The 22,096-nt window shown below is 44.9% G+C and overlaps 1 protein-coding gene and 2 pseudogenes across 6 annotated transcripts in view; 2 read left to right on the top strand and 1 right to left on the bottom strand.

Moving 5' to 3' along the window:
* Nucleotides 1-5,659: 5,659 nt before the first annotated feature.
* PPP6R2 (protein phosphatase 6 regulatory subunit 2) overlaps nucleotides 5,660-22,096 on the top strand; it is a 76,925-nt gene continuing 60,488 nt past the window's right edge. For all 6 annotated transcript variants that reach the window (XM_021687497.2, XM_044915306.1, XM_021687494.2 and 3 more), the window contains exons 1-3: nucleotides 5,660-5,675; nucleotides 13,807-13,960; nucleotides 20,726-20,855. The gene's annotated coding sequence lies outside the window, so the exon portion shown is untranslated. The remainder of the gene's footprint in view (nucleotides 5,676-13,806; nucleotides 13,961-20,725; nucleotides 20,856-22,096) is intronic.
* LOC123325071 lies at nucleotides 11,575-11,684 on the top strand (annotated as a pseudogene).
* On the bottom strand, nucleotides 20,003-20,180 carry LOC123325053 (annotated as a pseudogene).

Genomic DNA, 22,096 nt, shown 5'->3' with positions numbered 1-22,096 from the left:
CACAGCGAGAGAGGGAACACAAGCAGGGGGAGTGGGAGAGGGAGAAGCAGGCCTCCCGCTGAGCAGGGAGCCTGATGCGGGGCTGGAGCCCAATGTGGGGCTCGATCCCAGGACCCTGGGATCATGACTCGAGCCGAAGGCAGATGCTTAACGACTGAGCCACCCAGGTGCCCCTATAGATCAATTTTAGAATTGAAGTATTAACATGGTCTTCTGATCTGTGCAGATGGTATATCTCCATTTATTTAAATTTTCTTGCATTTTTCTGAGCAATATTTTACAGTTTTCAATGTGAAGATACACTTTTTCAGTGTATTTGTAGGTATTTGATATTTTTGGTTATTTAAAACATTTATTTTAAATATGTTATTTACTTATTTTTAAGTAATCTTTACACCCAGTGTGGGGCTCACACCCACAGACCTGAGATCAAGAGTCACACACTCCACTGACTGAGTCAGCTAGGTGCCCCATTTTCTATTTTTTATCTTTTGTTAAAGATTTTACTTATTTATTTGAGAGATTATGGGCGGGGGGGGGGGGGGGGGCAGAGGGAGAAGGAGAAGTAGACTCCCCGCTGAGCGGGGAGTCTGACCCGGGGCTTGATCCCAGGACCCTGAGATCATGACCTGAGCCAGAGGCAGACGCTCAACTGACTGAGCCACCCAGGCGCTCCCCATTTTCTATTTTTTAAAGTTATTTGTTGTACAGAAATAATTGGTTTATGTATACTGATCATGTATCCTGCAACTTTGCTCAATTCATTTATCGGTTCTCATAGTGGGTTTGTATATTCCTTTGGATTTTTCTATCTATATAATCATATCATCTTGAAGGAAGACAGTTTTATTTTTCCTGTCCAGTTCTAATGCCTTTTATTTCTTTTTCTTCTTTATTATACTGGCTAGAACCTCTAACACAGTATTGAATGGAAGTGGTGATATGGGGCCTTCGGTGGTTGAGGAAGTTGCTTTCTAGTCCTATTTTGTGGAATATTTTTTCTTTTTCTTTTTTTTTAAATGAAATCCAGGGCCCTTTTTTTCTTTTTCTTTTTTTTTAGATTTTATTTATTTGACAGAGAGAGACACAGTGAGAGAGGGAACACAAGCAGGGGGAGTAGGAGAGGAAGAAGCAGGGTACCTGCTGAGCAGGGAGCCCGATGCGGGGCTGGATCCCAGGACTCTGGGATCATGACCTGAGTGGAAGGCAGACGCCCAATGACTGAGCCGCCCAGATGCCCCATATTTTTTCTTTTTTAATTATGAAAGGGTGTTGGATTTTGTCAAATGCTGTTTCTGCACCTGTTGAGATTATTTGATTTCTGTCCTTTATCCTATCAATATGGTGTGTCGTATTAATGGATTTTCAGATGTTAAAGCAACTTTACAGTCTTAGGATAAGTTCCCTTGGTGTGGTGTGTAATGCTTGCTATATGTGGCTGGATTTGATTTGCTAGTGTTTTGTTGAGGGTTTGTTTATATATATTCGTAAGAGAGATTTACATATGACTTTCTTTTCATATGATATCACTGGTTTTGGTAATACCAGCCCTTTATTTATTTATTTATTTTTAAAGATTTTTATTTATTTGACAGAGACACAGAGAGAGAGGGAACACAAGAGGGGGGAGTGGGAGAGGGAGAAGCAGGCTTCCCGCTGAGCAGGGAGCCCGACGCGGGGCTCGATCCCAGGACCCTGGGATCATGACCTGAGCTGAAGGCAGACGCTTAACGACTGAACCACCCAGGCGCCCCAATACCAGCCCTTTAGATGAGTTGGGAAGTTGTTCTTTCCTTTTTGAAGATTAGTTTTGTATATGGGATCATTTTTCTTCAGCCTGAAGCACTTCCTTCAGCATTTCTTGTATCGTGAGTGTGCTGGGGACAGAGTCCCTCAGCTTTTGTTTGTCTGGAAAGGTCTCTATTTTTTTTATCATTTTATTTTATTTTATTTCATCATGATAAGTGTACTCTTTAATCCTCATCCCCTATTTTCCCCATCCACTCATCCACCTCCCCTCTGGTGACCCTCTTTGTTCTCTGTAGTGAAGATGAAAAGGTCTTTATCCTTTAGTTTTGAAGGATATTTTTGCGGAGCATAGACCTCTGGGTTGATAGCTTTTTTTTCTTTCAGCACTTTTAAGAATTTATGCCATTGTTTTTTAGCATCTGTTATTTCTGATGAGAAGTCAGGTATCATTCTTAACCTTTTTTCCTGCTGTGTTTGAGGTGTTTTGTTATATATATTTTTAAGATTTATTTATTTTTAGAGAAAGAGTGTGCATGTGTGTGTGTGGGGTGTGGGGGGCAGAGGGAGAGGGAGAGAGAGAATCTCAAGCAGACTCCCCGCTGAGCATGGAGCCCAATGTGGAGCTCCACCCCACAACCCTGAGATCATGACCTGAGTCAAAATCAAGAGTTGGACTCCCAACTAACAGCCATCCAGGTGCCCCTACTTATTATAAATACTTTCTTTTTATTAAAAATTTTTCTCTTTCAATTTGACTATAATTTTCTAGGTTTAGTGCTTTTGTATTCTTCCTTTTAAGGATTTACTTCGTTCCTTGGATCTGTGTGTTGGTATATTTAATCAACTTTGGAAGGTTTTTGGCCATTGCCTCTCAGATATTTCTTCTGCCTCATATTCTTTCCCCTCTCCTCCTGGGACTTCAGTGATACTTATTTTAGATTGACATCCTCCCATAGGTTTTGAATACGTTTGTATTTAATATTTCTTTGTCTCTGTGTTTATATTTGTATGTTTTCTATTCTATGCAGTCACTGTTTTCTTTTTTTGTGTTCGTTGTGTAGTTAATTCCATCCAGTAACATTTTAATTTCAGATACCGTATTTTTCAAAAGTTCTAGAACTTCCTTTTGGTTTTTTTGTCAAGTTTGCATTTCTCTGCTAATATTTTTTTCTTCTTCATTCCTTCTGATGTTTTCCCCAAATCTTTTAATGTATTTATAATTGCTGTTTTGAAGTTCTCATCTGCCAATTCCAACATATGGTCATTTGTGGGTCCTATAGATTGTTTTTTCTCTTGATCATGGGTCACATTTTTCTGCCTTGCATGTCTAGTAATTTTTAATTATATAATGAACATTATGGGTGGTACATTCTAGAGACTCTGTTTTTGGTTATTTTCCTGTAAAGAGTGTTGAGTTTTGTGAAGGCAGACTGTTAAATTTTTGGGAGATCATCTTGATCCTATAGAAACATGTAGCCTGTAGGGTGGATCTTTTGTTTTTGCCCTAAGTTTTGAGACATAACCTTTCAGTTCTGGAACATGGTTTTTATTCCTCTAAGGTGTGGCCTGTCTAGGTTTTTAATGGAGAACCTTTCTAATTTGGCAGAACTGAAACTCCAAATTCTGTCTCTCCAGGATTGGACAGCTGCTGACATCTTTGCTTAGCTCTTTCTCTTCACAACAGTTGCTTTCTGCTTGGTGTTTTTCAGCTTTATTGACATAAAATTGACAAAATTATAAGTTATTTAAAGTACATTATGATGATTTGATATATGTATGCATTGTGAGAGAACTCTCCCTATCTGGTTAATCATCACATCTGTCACCTCCCGTATCGTGTGTGTGTGTGTGTGTGTGTGTGTGTGTGTGAACATTTAGGTTGTGCTCTCTCAGCAGATCTCAGCTATTCCATACAGCGTGAGCAGCTGTAGTCACCGTGTTTTATATCACATCCTCAGACCTTACTTGTCTTCGAGCTCAGCGTGTGGACTCTTGACCAGCCTCCCCCTGTCTCCCCTGCACCCAGCCCCTGGCAGCCACTTTCTACTCTGTTTCTATGAGTTTTACTTTTTTTTTTTTTTTTTTGCTTGATTCGTTAGTGTCTCCTCCCACCATGTGCAGTTTAGGAGTCAGCCAAGGATTTGGGAGGAATTTAATGCAGACTTCTGGGATTTTCACTTCTTTTGGATTTTCCCTTTCAGTTTCAGCCACTATTTTTTTTTTTAAAGATTTTATTTATTTATTTGGGAGAGAGAGACAGCATGAGAGGGGAGAGAGTCAGAGGGAGAAGCAGGCTCCCTGCTGAGCCGGGAGCCCGATGTGGGACTTGATCCCAGGACTCTGGGACCATGACCTGAGCCGGAGGCAGTCGCCCAGTTTCAGCCATTCCGATAGCCTTGAACTCTGACCTCTGTTCCTCCTGTAGTAAGACACTAAGCCTGCAGTCATCTAGCACTGTCACCTTGTGTTCTGAGAGAGCTGGGAAGTGCCCTCGGGTCAGAAGGCATTTCAGTGTGGAGCTCCGAGTTCGTTCTCCTTCCAGTAATTGTGTTCGCTCCAGTTTCTTCATGTTTCTGGTTGTTCTCCAACCTTGAAAGAGCTGTTTTTTATATCTTGTACAGTTTATTATTAGTGGTAAGAAGATTAGTCTGATATGAGCTGGAGCCAGAACTCTCAGACTTTTTTTTTCTTTCAAATTTTTAAAAGATTTTATTTATTTGACAGAGAGAGCATGAGTGCAAGCATGAGCAGGGGGAGGGGTATAGGCAGAGGATGAAGCAGACTCCCTGCTGAGCAGGGAGCCCAACACGGGGCTCGATCCCAGGACCCCAGGATCATGACTTGAAGGCATATGTTTGACTGACTGAGCCACCCAGGCATCCCAGACCTGCACTTTTAAACCCTGCGTTATACATGCCCGACAGAGGAAGACAAGGGAGACCAGGGTGAACATTGGGTGTGCCCGCTATGGAGGTGAGCACAGGAAATAGAAGCTGACCTGGAGTAGCTCTGGGTGCTGGAGGAGACTAGGAGAGTATGGTGTCAAGGAGGCTAAGAGAGGTTGGTACTTAAGAGTCTGGTGGTAAGCTGTGGGATGTAGAGTGAGGGAAGGGCTGAGAGGTGGTCCTTGGTGGTCATTGGCTTCCTTGACAAAAGTAGTTTGGTGGCATGCTGGAGAGAGAGGCCAGATGGGAGGAGAGGGGTTGGGGACAGTAGTTCTTTCAGGAAGCATTGCTGTGAACAGGGATTGGAGAAATGTCTGTGGGGCAGGGGGTGTGTGCCTGTGTGCATGCACAGTGACAGGAATACGCTAGTGGAGGACAAGGGTCTGGAGATACCAGAGGAGCAATCTTGGGAGAGTGTGAAGGGTGGGGTCCAGAGCATAGGTGGAGGGACTGGCCTTTGGTGGGAGCAAGGACCCCTTTCTCCATTGTAATGGGAAGGAAAGAGTGGATGTGGTGATTTGGGTTGGTAGATTTGATAGAGGGAAGATGGGAGAATTCCCATTTGAGACCTTTGGCTTTTTCTGTGAGTTAAAGGGTAAGGTTATTGGAGAGTTGAGAGAGTAGAAGGAATAAAGTGGTTGTTATGGTAGTTACGTATTGCTTTGTTACAGAGCACCCCGATGATCAGTGACTTAAAATAGCATTCTTTATTTTTGCTTGTGAGTCTGTGGGTTAAGCTCAGTTTGGGCTGGGCTGGGCTTGGCTGGCATGGCTTCTCTCTGCTCCTCGTGTTGTCCGCCTGGCTTCCTGTGTGGCTGGGGGCTTGGCTGGGTCTTTAGGCCTCTCTCCAGGCTTCTGTCAGCCTCAGGGAGGCTGGATAGGGCTTCTTCACACGCTGTCACAAGATTCCAAGAGGGCAGGACTGGAAGCTGGCTCTGAAAACGGCACCTGTCCTCTGCTGCCTTCTGGTGGTTACAGCAGGTCAGAGGGGTCACAGGATGGGCAGATGGATTGCACTTCTTCTTTTTTTCCCTCTTTTTGACTTGACTTCTGGTGCAATGAGCTATATAGAATTAGTGCCCATCTAAAATTTGTCTCAGTTGTCTTAAGAGAGGGAAACTAACTTCTTAGGGTTCAAAGGCTATGCTATATTAATGTTCACTTGAGATGTCTGGTCATTAGTTTTTTTTTTTTTTTTTAAGATTTTATTTATTTATTTGACAGAGGGAGACACAGTGAGAGAGGGAACACAAGCAGGGGGAGCAGGAGAGGGAGAAGCAGGCTTCCCGTGGAGCAGGGAGCTCGATGCGGGGCTGGATCCCAGGACGCCAGGATCATGACCTGAGCCGAAGGCAGATGCCCAATGACTGAGCCACCCAGGTGCCCCTGGTCATTAATTTAAAATGAGTAAAACGGGCACCTGGGTGGCTCAGTCGGTTAAGCATCTGCCTTCGGCTGGGATCATGATCCCAGGGTCCTGAGATCCAGTCCCGCATCGGGCTCCCTGCTCAGCAGAGTCTGCTTCTCCCTCTCCTTCTGCCCCTCCCCGCTACTTTGCACGTGTGTTTGCATGCTCACGCTCTCTCTCTCTCATAAATAAATAAAATCTTTAAATAAATAAAATGAGTAGAAGTCAAGCCAGGTTTCCTCATGGAAGCCTTTGACCAACTCCTGCTCCCTGACTAATGATAATTGCGGACATTTATTGGGCACTTAGTTTGCCAGCCATGTTTTGAGCACTTCATACAGATTATCTTGCTTGATACTCACATTGTCCTCTGAGAGATACACCATCCTCATCTGTACTGTGTCGTTGGGGGGACTGAGACACAGAGAACTGTAATCAGGTCAGTAAGTGGAGGGGCTGACCGCAGGCCAGGCAGCTGTACGCGCAGCCGAGGATGCGGCCACCGCGGCTCAGTGCCCCTGTAGAGGGCACGTCCTCCGCTCGTGACCATCGTGGTGTTAACACACACAGGCCGGCACGCTCCGTGCCCGCGCCAGGTTCCATGCGCTGAACTTTGCCCCAGTCAGCACTGCTCCCCACCCGAGGAGGCTGGTACTTCCATCCCTGTCCATAAGAACGCCCCAAGGCCCAGGGAAGCCATGGCTCCATGCTCAGGCTCAAAGGTAGGACCCTCTCTGGGCGGAGTCCTTCAAGATCTGCTAGAGGTCAGACTCCTGAGGGTGGGGCTGTGTGTGTCAGTCTCGTCATTTGTTGCTGAGAAGAGGGTGCCCAGTGCCCTGTCTGTGGGCTGTTAGCAACATTGAAGCCTTTCAGAGCTCCTCTTCAAGAATGTAACTGCCACCTGTCAGCCCATGGACTGCCCCTTTTATCACTGAGATGTAATTCACATACCATAGAATCACCCTTTAAAGTATGCAGTTCAGTGGCTTTTAGTACATTCACAAGGGCAATCAGCACCAGTAACTCCAGAATGATTTATCACCCCACAAAGAAACCTGTTGACTGCTGCATTTTGAAGACGTGCCCTTCTCTCCTCAGGGTCTCATTTCCCCTCGAGCCTGTGAGACCCTCCTCTGTCCCTTTCGTGGCTCAGTCCTGGTTAGTACCTTCATGTCATCTCCCTCCATCTTCATAATCCTTCCTATAACTCCTTTGATACCTCCTTTTTTTCTTTCTTTCTTTATTTTTAAAGATTTTATTTATTTATTTGACAGAGAGAGACACAGTGAAAGAGGGAACACAAGCAGGGGGAGTGGGAGAGGGAGAAGCAGGCTTCCCGCAGAGCAGGGAGCCCGATGCGGGGCTCGATCCCAGGACCCCGGGATCATGACCTGAGCTGAAGGCAGACGCTTAACGACTGAGCCACCCAGGCGCCCCCCTTTTTTTCTTTATTGACTGGACCAGAATCTGGTGTCATGTGGAGATTGAGAATATGGACTTTGCTGTCAGCCAACCTGGGTTCTAGTTTTGAATTGACATTTATTAACCTGTGGCCTTGGCCAGTGCTGTATTTATTGAGATCTCTGCTTTTTAACCTGTAAACTGGGGTTAGTGGTTAGTTAGTTGTACTGAGCTCATGCAGTGCCTGCACACAGTGAAATGTCCATAAAAGCAGCTCCTGCTGTTTTCCTTTCTCCTGGCAGGTGCAGCCTGCAGTCAGAGTTCCTTGGCTTAGTTGTCTTGTGGTTCTGTTTGGACTCAGCTCTGGCCACTGCCCTGGTGTCTGCCCTGGTGCTTGTTGGGGCTTTATTCTGCCTGTTTGGCAGCGCTTTTTAGCTGCACGTCTCTACTTACTTGTCCTTCCAGGAATCTGGGCCCACAGTACGCCCTGCCTGCCCTTGGTTCTGGTTCTTCCAGGAGTATGGTGCCGAGAACACATGCACTGCAGGCACTGTTTGGTGTTAGTTGTGGGCAGCTGCTCACTGGGGCCTTGCTGTGGTATGTCTCTGGCTCTCCATACAGGCAGACCCCGATCTGTCAATGGTTCAGCGTTTGATTTTTCAACTTTACGGTGGTGCGAAAGCGCTACGCGTTCTGCAGAAACTGTACTTGGAATTTTGAATTTGGATCTTTTCCCTGGGCTAGCAGTATGTGGTACCATGCTCTTGTGATGCTGGGCAGCGGCCACAGTCCCCAGTCAGCCCGCGATCACGCGATCACCAACCGATACCCTGACAGCCGTGCTGTTTCTCTTTGAGGACGGTAGGCCGTACCTTACACGAGGTATTCGGCACTTACTGTAAGTTGAGGAAGATCTGTAGTTGACTCCTTTTCTCCCTGGGCCCCAGGGAGGCTTCTGGTGTTGGCCGCTTTCCTAGACCAAGTGGCGGCAGTCATGATAGCTCCTTGTCACTGAGTCACATCTTTACTTGCATCACACACACACTGGGCACATGCCCAGGACTGCAAGACTAGTCAGTGATGGAAGCGGGATTTCATGCCAGAGAGCCCCCCCCCCCCCCATGCTCAGGTCTGCTGCCCTGGTGGGCTTTTTGCTGGGGCCTCTGTGTTTGTCTCCAGGAGGGAAGAGGAGGGTGTGTGCTGAGAATGCCAGCAGGCTCTATCCTTAACCAGGCAGAGTAGCCGTGACTACTAGCAGTGAGTAGATAGAAGGTTTCAGCTCTCACTTTGAGTCATCTCTTCATCACACTCAACAGCCAGGAGGAAGCTCTTGAGAAAACCAGGAGAAGGTGAGAACCTGCTCAGGCCCAACAGCTCTTGTTCAAGGTGTCTGGTGGGGCTATGTGTTGGTCACCTTTCTGAGACTGAGCTCTATCAGTGGGGGGGGGGAAATGGGGCTTTTGGGAGCTTGAAGCCCCAGGAGTGTGCAGCCACTTAAGCAGGCTGCTCTTGGGGTTAGTGGCACTCAGGCTAAGTGCGAGTTGTTGAGTTTTCACAGAAGGCCAGGTGTGAGGTGGATATGCTGCCTCTGTGTGGGTCCCGTCTCATCCTCGCGGCTCCCAGGCTGGGGCCAGCGGGGGCATGAAGGCAGGCTAGCTCTCCGGCAGAGACACCGTCAGCCTGAAGATGCACTTATTCTTCATGGTGTTGGCTCACATGGTGTTAAAAATTTAAATTAGTTGTTAACATTTGAAGATTTGGGGATTTAAGAAAATTTGTGTTTCGTGCTTTTCTTGTAGATACTAGCAGATGTGTCCCCTTGCCCTGTGTCTGCTGTGGACCTGCCCCCGCTCCTGTGGTCGGCCCTGGGCTCCTGCTGCAGACGTCACTCCACCTGCTGTCTTCTCTGGCAGTTTCCTTCCCCTTAACACCTTCCCACTCTGCAGCCCTTTGCATCGCAGCCCTTGCGTTAGGACGTGGCCAAAGAACCGGAAATCCGGGACTGGGCACTGCCCTGCAGCCACTGTAGGATAACTCCTGCTCTGCAAGTGGGAGGTTAGGGGATTCACTTCTGAATAGAGCTGGCTTCCTCTCTAAAACATTGCTTTGCACCCTTCTGGCACCTGGAATTAGCTAGGCTGTGCTCTCCTGTTCTCTGACCGCGGCACTCACACACTCACTCTCCAGGAGCAGGCTCCACTTTCTTCTTGGCCCCTTTTCTGGGGCCACCTACCAGAGCCAGGAGCTGGAAACCTGCAGGCAGGAGAGGCTCAGCTGCCGGCAGCTGTGCCCGCATCAGCCTGCGGGCCCCTCCCACTCTCTGCTCCCCGAGACCCCCCTGGCGGGGGAAGGCTCCTGCCTGTGTAGCTCTCACTGGCACCTGGCACCTGTATTGGGATCGTTTTTCTCTGTTGTTCCCCGTTTATTTTTTGTGCTAGGAAATGTCCTCTAGAATGTCAAGTCTGTTTCCATATATTTGTATATCTTATTCTCTAATAGAGCTTTTTTTTTTTATTTAAAGATTTTATTTATTTATTTGACAGAGAGAGACACAGCGAGAGAGGGAACACAAGCAGGGAGAGTGGGAGGGAGAAACAGGCTTCCCGCGGAGTGGGGAGCCCGATGTGGGGCTCAATCCCAGGACCCTGGGATCATGACCTGAGCCGAAGGCAGACGCTTAACGACTGAGCCACCCAGGCGCCCCTCTGATAGAGCTTTTTTAAGAAATGGATTTTTAATTTTTTTTTTTTTTAAAGATTTTATTTACTTATTCATGAGAGAGAGAGAGGCAGAGGGAGAAGCAGACTTCCCGCAGAGCAGGGAGCCCGATGTGGGACTCGATCCCAGGACTCCGGGATCATGACCTGAGCCGAAGGCAGACGCTCAACCATCTGAGCCACCCAGGCGCCCTGGATTTTTAATTGTTAACAAAGTAACAAATATGAGGCTTCTAATTAGAAGATCTGTTCTTACATGCAGCCTTCCCCTCCCCTAGTTCCATTCCGCAGAGACAACTGTTTTTGAACTCTTAATAGCTGTTTAATTCTGGTAGTTACTTCCGTAGGTTAATAACAATAAAAACTCACAGCAGCTAACAAGGACTAAGGACTAAGGCTTTTCGTGTGTCAGGCGTTGTTCTAAGATCTTTACGTTGATTTCTTCTGTAAATTCTCACTGGCGGTGCACCGGGTAGGTGTTGTTACCCACCCTTCATAGATGAGGAGCCCGAGGCCCAAGGAGAGGCTAATTGACTTGCCCAAGGCCTCTTCTTTTTTTTTTTTAATTGTTTTTAAAGATTTTATTTATTTATTTGATAGAGACAGATAGTGACAGAGATAGCGAGAGAGCGCACAAGCAGGGGGAGAGGCAAAGGGAGAGGGAGAGAAGCAGGCTTCCCTGGGGAGCAGGGAGCGCGATGTGGGGCTCGATCCCAGGACCCTGGGACCATGACCCGAGCCGAAGGCAGATGCCTAACCAACCGAGCCACCCAGGCGCCCCCAACGCCTCTTCTTTTTTATTTTAATTTTTTAATTGCGGTAAAATATACATAACACAAAACTTACCATTTTAATAATTTTTAAATGTGCACTTCAGAGGCACTAAGCACATTCACCCGGCTGAGCACCAGTCACCCCCGCCTGTGTCCAGAACTTTTCTGTCTCCCCAAACTGGAACTGTCCCTATCACGCTATCTCCTCCCCCAACCCTTCCCCAGTCCCCGGCCCCCGGCCCTGCCGTCTGCTCTCTGTCCCCCTGGGTCTGACCACTGCAGGTGCCTCCTAGACGTGGAACCAGACAGGATTTGTCCTTCTGGGTCTGGCTTGTTTCAGCACAGTGTCCTCAGGGCTCCCCCGGGTCGTGGCAGGTGTCAGCAGCTCCTTCCTTTTTAAGACTGAGGATGTGATTGAGAATAGATGCCCATGGCCTTCTACCTGCCTCAGGGAGAAGAGGATATCATCCTTAGAAGGTCAGACTCTGAAGCTCAGCTCTGTTAACCTTCGGACCTGCTGTGGATACTCCATTAGGGGACCATGCAAGACATCGCTGAGTCATCTACTATTAGACAACCTGATTGCTTCTTGGCCTTTTGGCTAAGATCAACTGTACTCTGTGTTCCTATCAGTTTAATATTAGACAACCTGACTACCTATTTTCATGAAGTAACATCTCTCCCATTCCTCTGCTGTCTGACACTTCCACTGTGTGTTTCCTGGGGATGGTCTGTGAAAATCCTCCTAGGATTGAATCACCAAGGAGCCCCACCCAGTCTGGGTGACTTGTCCCAGAAAGCCTTCAAACAACCCTGTTTCCAGGGACTGGTTAGACGTGCTCCATCTTAAGCTGGTGGAACCTGGCCTCCTACATCCAGGGGAAGGCCCACCTTTGGGCATTTGGCAGAGACTGGTCTGGGTAGCAGGGGTACTAGTTGTCTTCCCTTAGATTTGGTGATCTCCTTTTTTTTTTTTTTAAAGATTTTATTTATTTATTTGAGAGAGAGAGAATGAGAGAGAGAGAGAGAGAGCGCACATGAGAGGGGGGAGGGTCAGGGAGAAGCAGACTCCCTGCCGAGCAGAGAGCCCGATGCGGGACTCGATCCAGGGACTCCGGGATCATGACCCGAGCCGAAGGCAGTCGCCCAACCAACTGAGCCACCCAGGCGCCCTGGTGATCTCCTTTTAAGGTCCCCCAAGACTCTTAGAATGTGGCTCACTAGGCCAGAGTTTTCTGACGGGTAATTACACACCTACACATATGCACAGATAGAGATAATTAGGTAACAATTCTCTAGATACCCATTACTTAGCTTTGTCTGGGAGCAAGAATGTCCTGTCCCCATCAAGCTCCTTCTAGCCGGACTAAGAATCAAATTGACATGAGACTGATTAACAGGAGAAAATAAAATTTAATTTTGTATGTATGGGGAATCCAAACAGATATGGAAATTCCAAAGATAGGCAAAATAGTATATATGTCATTCTGAACTAAGGAGAGGGGCAGGGGTTTGGGACTTCAAAGGGAAGGAATGAAATTCATAGGAAGGTGAAAAATAGTAAATGTTTAGTAAACAAATGTTTGCTGCCACTCAGGAACAGTGGGTCGCAGAGAGGACTTGGATCAAACAGGCCTTGCTAGATTTCTCCCTGTCTACCTTACCTGGTTCATAGTATGATGCAGTTATCTATGGTGATAGCTCTTTTTGGAGAAGCTCCTCTAAATTCTTTTTAGGCAGTTGAAGGGGAGGGAGGTAAAGAGCTTTTCCTGGATTTGCTGGGGTTTGATGGCTTTTTAACTCAAAATAATCTTTATGCCAAAGTGGCCCATTTGGGGGCAGCCTGCCGTTGGCCCCTGCAGTTTCAGTACTTACGACGTTTTGACAGTCTTGCTTCGCCTATCTGCACTCCTCCCAGTCTTTTTTTCTTTTTCCTGGTGTATTTAAAAGCAAATTCTAGAAGTCATGGAATCATGCCATTTTACATGCCTGCTGATCTCAGGTCCATACTCAGCCTAAAAAGTGCCTTCTATAGTTGGTTGATTTGAACCAAAGTTAAAGTGTCACACTGTTAAATGTCTCTCAAATCCCTTATTCTTAGAGCTGCCTACCCTTTCTGTGTCATTGGTTTGTTGGAGAAATTTGGTTATTTGTCCTGTAAGCTCCCACATTCTGGATTTCACTAGTTGCCTCCTTTTGTAGTGTTTAACTTGTTCCTTTCTCTCATATTTCCAGTAAAGAGATTGACAGGGTGATTAGATTTAGGTACAACTTTTTTTAGGTAGGAAAACTGAACAGGTGTGATCTGATGGATTTTAATGTAATATCCACGGGAGACCTGAATTTTAAAACATTCTCTTTCCATTTTATATACATTTCATTTCAGAACTTTTATTTCTTTGTCAAGAAGATGTGAAAAGAGGGGCGCCTGGGTGGCTCAGTCGGTTGAGCGACTGCCTTCGGCTCAGGTCTGATCCCGGGGTCCTGGGATTGAGTCCTGCATTGGGCTCCCTGCTCAGCGGGAAGCCTGCTTCTCCCTCTGCCTGCCGCTTCCCCTGCTTGTGCTCTCTCTCTCTCTGTCAAATAAATAAAATCTTTAAAAAAAAGAAAAAAGATGTGAAAAGAAACTTTGACCTTGGGAAGGGGAGTGACTATCCTTATTTCATTAAACCCTGGGGATGTCTGTCCTGATAGCAGTTTTCTTTCTTCAGATTTTGGTTTAGTTCTCTGACGAGATAGATTGATTCTTAGTGTGTGATGTCTGCTGAGGTGTTAAAACTTTTTTTTTTCATTCTACCTCCATTTCCTTACAGGGCTTCCTCCAGTAGCTGTTGGAAAATGGGAGAATTGCTTCTCTTTGGCTTATTACCCTACAGACAAGTGTATTAAACTGAACAGAAAATGTTTAAAGAAAACAAAAACAAAATCTAGCAGTACAGAGTGGTAGCACGTGGGACACATTTTGGGGTAAATGTCACATATACCTTTCCTGGAGACAGGTTTCATACATAGACTATAGTCTTGTTTATCATAGACCTTAGGGTATTTTATCTTACTCTCTTTAACTCTTGTATAGTCAAAATAAATAATGAAATAATTACTTCCAAATAGATCAGAGATTACAGTGTAAAAAATTAAACAATATGAGTACTAAAAGAAAACAAAGATGAGTTTCTTTATAACTTAGGACTGGGGAAAACTTTTTTAACTATGACTCAGAACCTAAAAACAGTAAAAGAAGACTGATAAAATTGATTATGTTAACAACAGAAAACTGCATTGCAAAAATCACCGTAAGCAAAGTCAAAAGACAAATGACAATAGAAAAATATGTTGAATTTCAGTCATAGCAAAGAGCTTTTATCTCTAATAGTTGAAAGAACTCTACACCTGAAACTACCACACATATGTTAACTAACTGGAATTTAAATAAAAACTTAAAAAAGAATTCATAGAGGGGCGCCTGGCTGGCTCAGCCAGAGGAGTGTGCTACTCTTGATCTCAGGGTTGTGAGTTTGAGCCCCATGTTGGGTGTAGCAGTTACTACTACTACTACTAAAGGAACTCATAGAAATGGAGAAGAAAAAGAAAATAACCTGATAGGGAAAAATGGGGAAAAGATGGGAATAGATTATGGAAAATAAATAAAAATGGACCTTCTGTAATTGAATAGATGCTTACCACTCTTTGTAATAAAAATACGAATCAAAGCTGTACAGAGATACCCCTTCTCACCATGTTGGTAGAGTGGCCAACGGTCTTGGTTTGCCCAGGACTTTCCTGGTTTGGGCACTGAAAGTCCTCGGTTTTGTGAAATCTCTCAGTCCTTAGCAGACTGGGACAGTTGGTCACCCTACGTATTGGCAGAAATCCAAAATTTTAACTCTGTTCTTTTGCCAAAGCTGTGTTGAAACTGTCCTCTTGCCAGTAGAAATGCAAAATGGTACAATGCCTCTGGAGGAGGATTTGTATCTTGCAGATTTACATGTGCATTTGTCCTTTGACCCAGCAACCCCACATCTAGGAATCTTTTTTTTTTTTTTTTAAAGATTTTATTTATTTATTTGAGAGAGAGAATGAGAGACAGCACAAGAGGGAAGAGGGTCAGAGGGAGAAGCAGACCCCCCGCCGAGCAGGGAGCCCGATGCGGGACTCGATTCCGGGACTCTAGGATCACGACCTGAGTCGAAGGCAGTCGCTTAACCGACTGAGCCACCCAGGCGCCCTAGGAATCTGTCTTAAAGCTATGTTGGCAAAAATATGAAATGACTTTGCAAAAGACTGTTCATTGCAGGATTATTTGTAATAGCAAAACACTGGAAACAACATGTGTCCATCACTAGGGGTAAGTCAGCATAAAGGAGTACTGTATAGTTATCACAAGGAGTATGAATCTTTGGTGATACGATTCAGATCAGGACTGTGGTTGGCACCTTTGGGGACATGAGGGGATACTTCTAGGTACTGGTAATCCAGTTTCTTGAACTGGATGGTATGGCTGCATGGATTTTTTTTTTTTTTTTTAAGATTTTATTTATTTGAGAGTGAGAGATCACAAGCAGGGGGGAAGGGTAGAGGGAGAAGCAGACTCCCTGCTGAGCAGGGAACCCGATGTGGGGACTCGGTCCCAGGACCCTGGGATCATGACCTGAGCCGAAGGCAGACACTTAACTGACTGACCCACCCAGGCCCCCGAATGGGTTTATTTTGTGAAAATTCAGTGAGCTGTTCACTTATGATTTGTGTGCTTTCTTTTATACTATATTTAAAATCAGTAAAAATGTTTACTTAAGAAAGGAAGGAGTAAGGTGGGGCACCTGGTTGGTTCAGTCAGTTGAGCATCCAGCTCTTGATTTCGGCTTAGGTCATGACCTCAGGGTCATGGGATTGAGCCCTGCATCGGGCTCGGGGCTCAGCATGGAGTCTGCTTGAGATTCTCTCTCCCTCTGCCCCCCTGCCACTCTCTCTCAAATATATAAATAAAATCTTAAAAAAAGAAAAAAAGGAGTAAGGAAGAGGCTTTTTTTTTTTTTTTTTTTAAGATTTTTTTTTTTGGGGGGGGGCTCGTGAGCAAAGGGGCAAAGAGAGAGGGAGAGAGAATCTCAAGCAAAGTCCCTCCTGAGGGCGGATCCCAACATGGGGCTTGATCCCAGACCCTGAGGTCATGGCCTGAGCTGAAATCAAGAGTCTGCTGAACCACCCAGGTGCCCCAGGAAGTATTTTGTGGAAACGAAACAAAACAAAACAACAAAAAACAAAAAAACCAAGATACAGAATAGTTTTGTACGAGAAGTGTTGGAAAGAATATGAAAAAAGTATATATTTGCAGCGAAGCAATAAATCAGAAAAATAATAAAAATAGGTATGTTGAGAGGAGGGGAGCAGGATGAAGGGACAGGGTTGGGGTGAGACTTTTGTAAGGTATTTTCTTTTGGGATTCTTTTACAAAATTTGGAAAAATTTTGGTTGTAGTTTCTTCATGTACTTTTAGGCTCTAGTCTCTCATAGTCCTTTGGGATTTCAGTTACAGGTATGGGAGACCACTTCCAGTTACAAGGGTAGTCCCACAGGTCACTGATGCTCTGTTCTTTTTCCTTCCTTCCTTCCTTTCTTTTTGCTCTGTTAATTTTTTTTTTTTTAAATGGAGAGAGAGAACAAGCATGAGTGGGGGAGGGGAGGGGCAGAGAGAATCCCAAGCAGACTCCCCGCTGAGTCTCACAACTTGAGATCATGACCTGAGTAGAATCAAGAGTCAAATGCTTAATCAACTGAGCCACCCAGGGGCCCCCGGCTCTGTTCATTTTTAAAAAACCTTTTTTTGGGGCGCCTGGGTGGCTCAGTTGGTTAAGCGACTGCCTTCGGCTCAGGTCATGATCCCAGGGTCCTGGGATCGAGTCCCACATCGGGCTCCCGGCTCAGCGGGGAGCCTGCTTCTCCCTCTGACCCTCTCCTCTCTCATGCTGTTTCTCTCTCGCTCGCTCTCCAATAAATAAAAAATAAAATCTTTAAAAAACAAAACAAAACAAAAAAACCTTTTTTTGGGGCGCCTGGGTGGCTCAGTTGGTTAAGCAACTGCCTTCGGCTCAGGTCATGATTCTGGAGTCCCGGGATCGAGTCCCACATCGGGCTCCCTGCTCAGCGGGGGGTCTGCTTCTCTCCCTCTGACCCTTCCCCTCTCATGCTCTCTGTCTCCCATTCTCTCTCTCAAATAAATAAAATCTTAAAAAAAAAAAATTAAAAAAAAAACAAACCTTTTTTTGGGGTGCAGAGCCTGCTTAAGATTCTCCTCCTCTCTGCCTGTCTGTCTGTCTGTCTCTCTTTCCATCTCTCCTCCCCCCTCTAAAAAACCAAAACAAAGCAAACTTTTTTCTCCCTCTTCAGATTGGATAGTTTATGTCTTAGGTTCACGGACACTTTCTTTATAGTCTCCCAGTTTTTTTTATTAAGTCTCTCCAGTGTATATTTTTGTTTCAGATATTTCACTCTCCATTCTAGGCTAGTCATTTGTTTTTCTGTGTAGTGTCCATTTCTTTCCATCTCTGAGATTCTGTTTTTTTCACTCATTATCACTATTTTTTCCTATAAGTCTTTGAACATATTTATTATAGCTGCTTAAGGTCTGTCTATTCCTGCTAATTCTACCATCTGAGACATCCTGTAGTCTGTTTCTAATAGCTGCTTTAAAAAAAAGATTTGTAAGGATTTTATTTTTTAAAGATTTTATTTACTTATTTGAGAGAGATTGAGAGAGAGGGAGAACTGGAGGGAGAGGGAGAGAGGATCTGAAGCAGACGTGCAATGAGCACAGAGCCCGGCATAGGACTCGATATCACCACCGTGAGATCATGACCTTAGCCAAAACCATAAGTCAGCCGCTTAACTGACTGAGCCACCCAGGAGCCCCTAAGATTTTTTTGGTAAGTAATCTCTACACCCAACATGGGGCTCAAACTCACAACCCTGAGATCAAGAGTAGCACGCTCCACCGACTGAGCCAGCCAGGCGCCCCCTGCTTTTTTTTTTTTTTTTAAGAGAGAGAGAGGGAGAGCCCAAGCGGGGGGAGGGGCAGAGAGCAAGAGAGGGACTCTCTACTGAGCATGCAGCCCAGTGCAGGGCTCAATCCCATGAAATGGAGATCACAACCTGAGCCAAGATCAAGAGTTAGATGCTCAACCACACAGGTGCCCCCTCCCCACCCAGCTGCCTTTTTTTTTTTAAGATTTTACTTATTTATTTGACAGAGAGAGTGAGCACTAGCACAAGCAGGGGGAGCAGCAGGTAGAGAGAGAGGCAGAAGCAGACTCCCCGCTGAGCAAGGAGCCCAACGCGGGGCTCCAGGGATCATGACCTGAGCTTAAGGCAGATGCTTAACCAACTGAGCCATCCAGCTGCTATTTATTAATTAATTTATTTATTTAAGATGTTATGTATTTATCTGACAGCGAGATACACAGCGAGAGAAGGAACACAAGCAGGGGGCAGTGGGAGAGGGAGAAGCAGGCCTCCCACTGAGCAGGGAGCCTGATGTGGGGCTGGAGCCCAATGCGGGGCTCGATCCCAGGACCTTGGGATCGTGACCTGAGCCGAAGGCAGACGCTAAATGACTGAGCCACCCAGGCACCCCCCCAGCTGCTTTTTAATTAAAAAAAATTATAGTTACATTTTCTGCTGCTTTGTATGTATCATAACTTTTTTTTTATATGTTGGTATCTGGCTTATATCTTGAGTTTTGTTCTGGCAGACAGATTATTGGAAGATCATTTTGGTCCTGTCAGGCTTGGTTTTATTCTTTGAGTAGACCTGTTTTGGTTTTGCACTTAGTGTTTGGGTGTGGCCTTTGCTCGGGTTGTAATTTTTACCCTGCAGCCAGGGCCTTATTCAGGTCTTTGCTGTGTGCCTCGTGCTCGGTGAGGCTCTTCATTCCGCCCAGGTTGGACTCCTAACACCTCCCAGCCGGTAGGACCTGTAGTGTCTTTGTTCAGCTTTCAGCCCCACTACTCTCCACTGAGTGGGTCTGTTGGTCTGGGGCACCTCTCAAGTACTTCTGACTTTGGAGCCATGTAAGTATTTTACATTAGTAAAAAACAAAATTAAATAAACAATAGCAAATTAGCAATGCCTTTTCCCCCAGTTGAACATAAATACAAACAAATGAACATTAGTTCAGAGTCAGAATAAACAGGCCTAAAGTCAACCTTATAGAAATACTTCATTGTTTTGAAAACTGTGTATGAAGTGTTGAAAAGCCAGTGTTGAATTATTCAACTTAATAATTTTAATTATGAAGTGTTAGATGTAAAAAGAATTACCTAGGGCGCCTGGGTGGCTCAGTCGTTAAGCGTCTGCCTTCGGCTCAGGTCATGATCCCAGGGTCCTGGGATCGAGCCCCACATCGGGCTCCCTGCTCGGTGGGGGGCCTGCTTCTCCGTCTCCCACTCCCCCTGCTTGTGTTCCTGCTCTCGCTATCTCTCTCTCTGTCAAATAAATAAATAAAATCTTTAAAAAAAAAAAAAAAAGAATTATCTATTTTAGAAGATGGTAACACTGACTTATTTCTGGCTCACTAGCATAACTTTGTCTTTTTTGGTTTGGTTTTTATATGAAATTTAAAAATATACAAAAAGATATATAAATATACAGAAAACATTACAGTGAACACTCATACTCACCACCCAGCTTCAACAGTGATCAGTACTTTGCCATTTTTTCCCCATCTGTCCCTTGCTCTCTTACACTTTTAAAATTTGTTTGGTTCTTTTTTTTGGTGGAGTATTTTAGAAGTGAATCCCAGAAATAATGTTATTTTACCAGGAATACTCACTTTTTCTCTGTAATAGATAAAAACGGTTTTTATTTTTTTAAAAACATAGCCGCCGTATCATATTACAACTAAGAATTCATAGTAATTCCTAATATCATCTAATAGCAGTCCCTATTCAGATTGCCTCAGTAGCTTCAAATATAACTTACATTTGATTTGTCCTTTTTTTTTTTTTTTAATTCCCCCAAGGGAGGTGCGCTGTTCTTGGTAGTACTGCAATTCCAGGTTTTTGCATAGGATGGATGGAGCAAGCTCATACTCCATCTTCTAGTTCCAAAAATCCATTTAACATGTTGTCCTCAGACAGAGGACTCATATCAGATATTAAACTGATAAGAACAGAAGATACACTTGATGAGAAGTGATTACATTTGATTTGTTCTGATTGGACTCAAGATCTAAATGTTTCATTTGGTGATTATGTCTCTTAAGTCTCTTATATTCTAGAGCAATCCCCTGTCTCTATTGCTAAAGTATAATTTTCAAAAGGTAAAATCATGGCTTTCATGCACATATAAAATGAAAAGTCCCAAGTTCTACGCTTTTCTAGAAGTTACAATGGATTATCAGTGAGCTCTCCAGTCATCTTGTGCCTGGGGATGTGCATATCCTCGTGGTGATGGTGTGTAGTTACAAAACTGGACAACTTCATGGAGATCCTTCTCATGTGAATTCTTTGGAGTGACATTCCAAACATTGAGCTAGTTACCCAGATAGAGCAAGGATGTATATCATCAATACCATTGTCTCTAGCATGAGCAAAGACAAGGGAATGTTTAGTTCCTTAATCATAAAATGTTCTGATAATTTAAATACTAAGTTAAGATACTGATTTTTGTTTTCCTTTTCTCTACTGTTCTGGTAAGTTCACTTTACAAAGGCAGAACTTAAATTTTTTTCTTCTTTTTCAGGTGAGGAGAGTATAAATCTTCTACTGAGTGAAAAAATCTTTCTTAAAGTTACATATAGTCCAAGGAAAAAACCCCAAATGTTTTTATATTTTGTTTGAGTATAAAATTAAGCAAGAAGTTTCCATAAAAGGTAAGATAATTTTCCTTTTTAATTCTTCTTTATTGTAATTTATGCAAATATACTGTAGAAGTGGAAGTTCAGAGATGGATGACAGCAAAATGCTTCCATTTGGAAGGTGTGTGTATGGTTTATTGTCTTTTGGTTGTTTTTTGATCCTTCTGTATCTGGTTGTAAGATGCTCTGTTGTAGAAAAGTTACTTGGTCTCCCTAATCCAGAGATACGGGGCCGGTCATGGGTATGTCTCACCTGTGGAGAGCACGTGCGACGGGGCATGGACACCGTCAGCCGCGGTCACCATCCAGAGCATACATTCCCCATACAAGACGAACAGCTAGGGAAGGACTTGGCTTCCTCCAGTATTAGATGCTCTCAGAAGGCTCACCCATTGCAATCCAGTTACATGCTGCATAAATGACAATAAGTGTAATTTCTCAGGAGCATTTCAGTGCATTAAGAACTAAGATAACTCGGGGCGCCTGGGTGGCTCAGTCGGGCTCTTTTTTTTTTTTAAGATTTTATTATTTGAGAGTGAGACAGCAGAAGCGGAGGGGGTGGGACAGAGGGAGAGGGAAAAGCAGACTCCCCACTGAGCAGGGAGCCTGATGCGGGGCTCGATCCCAGGACCCTGGGATCATGACCTGAGCCGAAGGCAGACTCTCAACTGACTGAGCCACCCAGGCGCCCTTTAGTCGGACTCTTGATCTCAGCTCAGGTCTTGATCGCACAGTTGTAGGTTTGAACCTCATGTTGGGCTCCACGCTGGGCATGGAGCCTACTTAAAAAAACAAAAATAAAAACCTGGGGCACCTGGGTGGCTCAGTCGGTTAAGCCGGTCAACTCTTGATTTCAGCTTAGGTCATGATCTCAGGGACCTGGGATTGAGCCCTGAGTCAGGGTCTGTGCTCAGCAGGGAGTCTGCTTCGGGATTCTCTCTCTCTGCCCCCCCCCCCCCCCCCCCCCCCCCCGCCAGTGTGCACGTGCGCGCACACTCTCTCTCAAATAAATAGATAAATCTTTAATAAGTAAAACACCACCACCCCCCAAAAAACCAACTAAGATAACTCTCCAAAGGCTAAAAAAGAAAAAATTTTTAAAAAAGGAACAGTGAGGAATTGTGATAGCACTCCTTTGTTCTTTAAAGAAAACGAATCATCTTCAGAGGAAAGCATACTGAGCCTTGGCCCTTGGGATTTCTATAGAGTAAATTTAAGCAAACTTGAACTTATCGTCAGAACATACACACCCCTGG

This window comes from Neomonachus schauinslandi, chromosome 5, assembly GCF_002201575.2.
Source record: "Neomonachus schauinslandi chromosome 5, ASM220157v2, whole genome shotgun sequence".
Lineage (NCBI taxonomy): Eukaryota > Metazoa > Chordata > Mammalia > Carnivora > Phocidae > Neomonachus > Neomonachus schauinslandi.
Note: the sequence above shows the minus strand (reverse complement) of the source record. Positions and strands in the feature narration are given on the sequence as shown.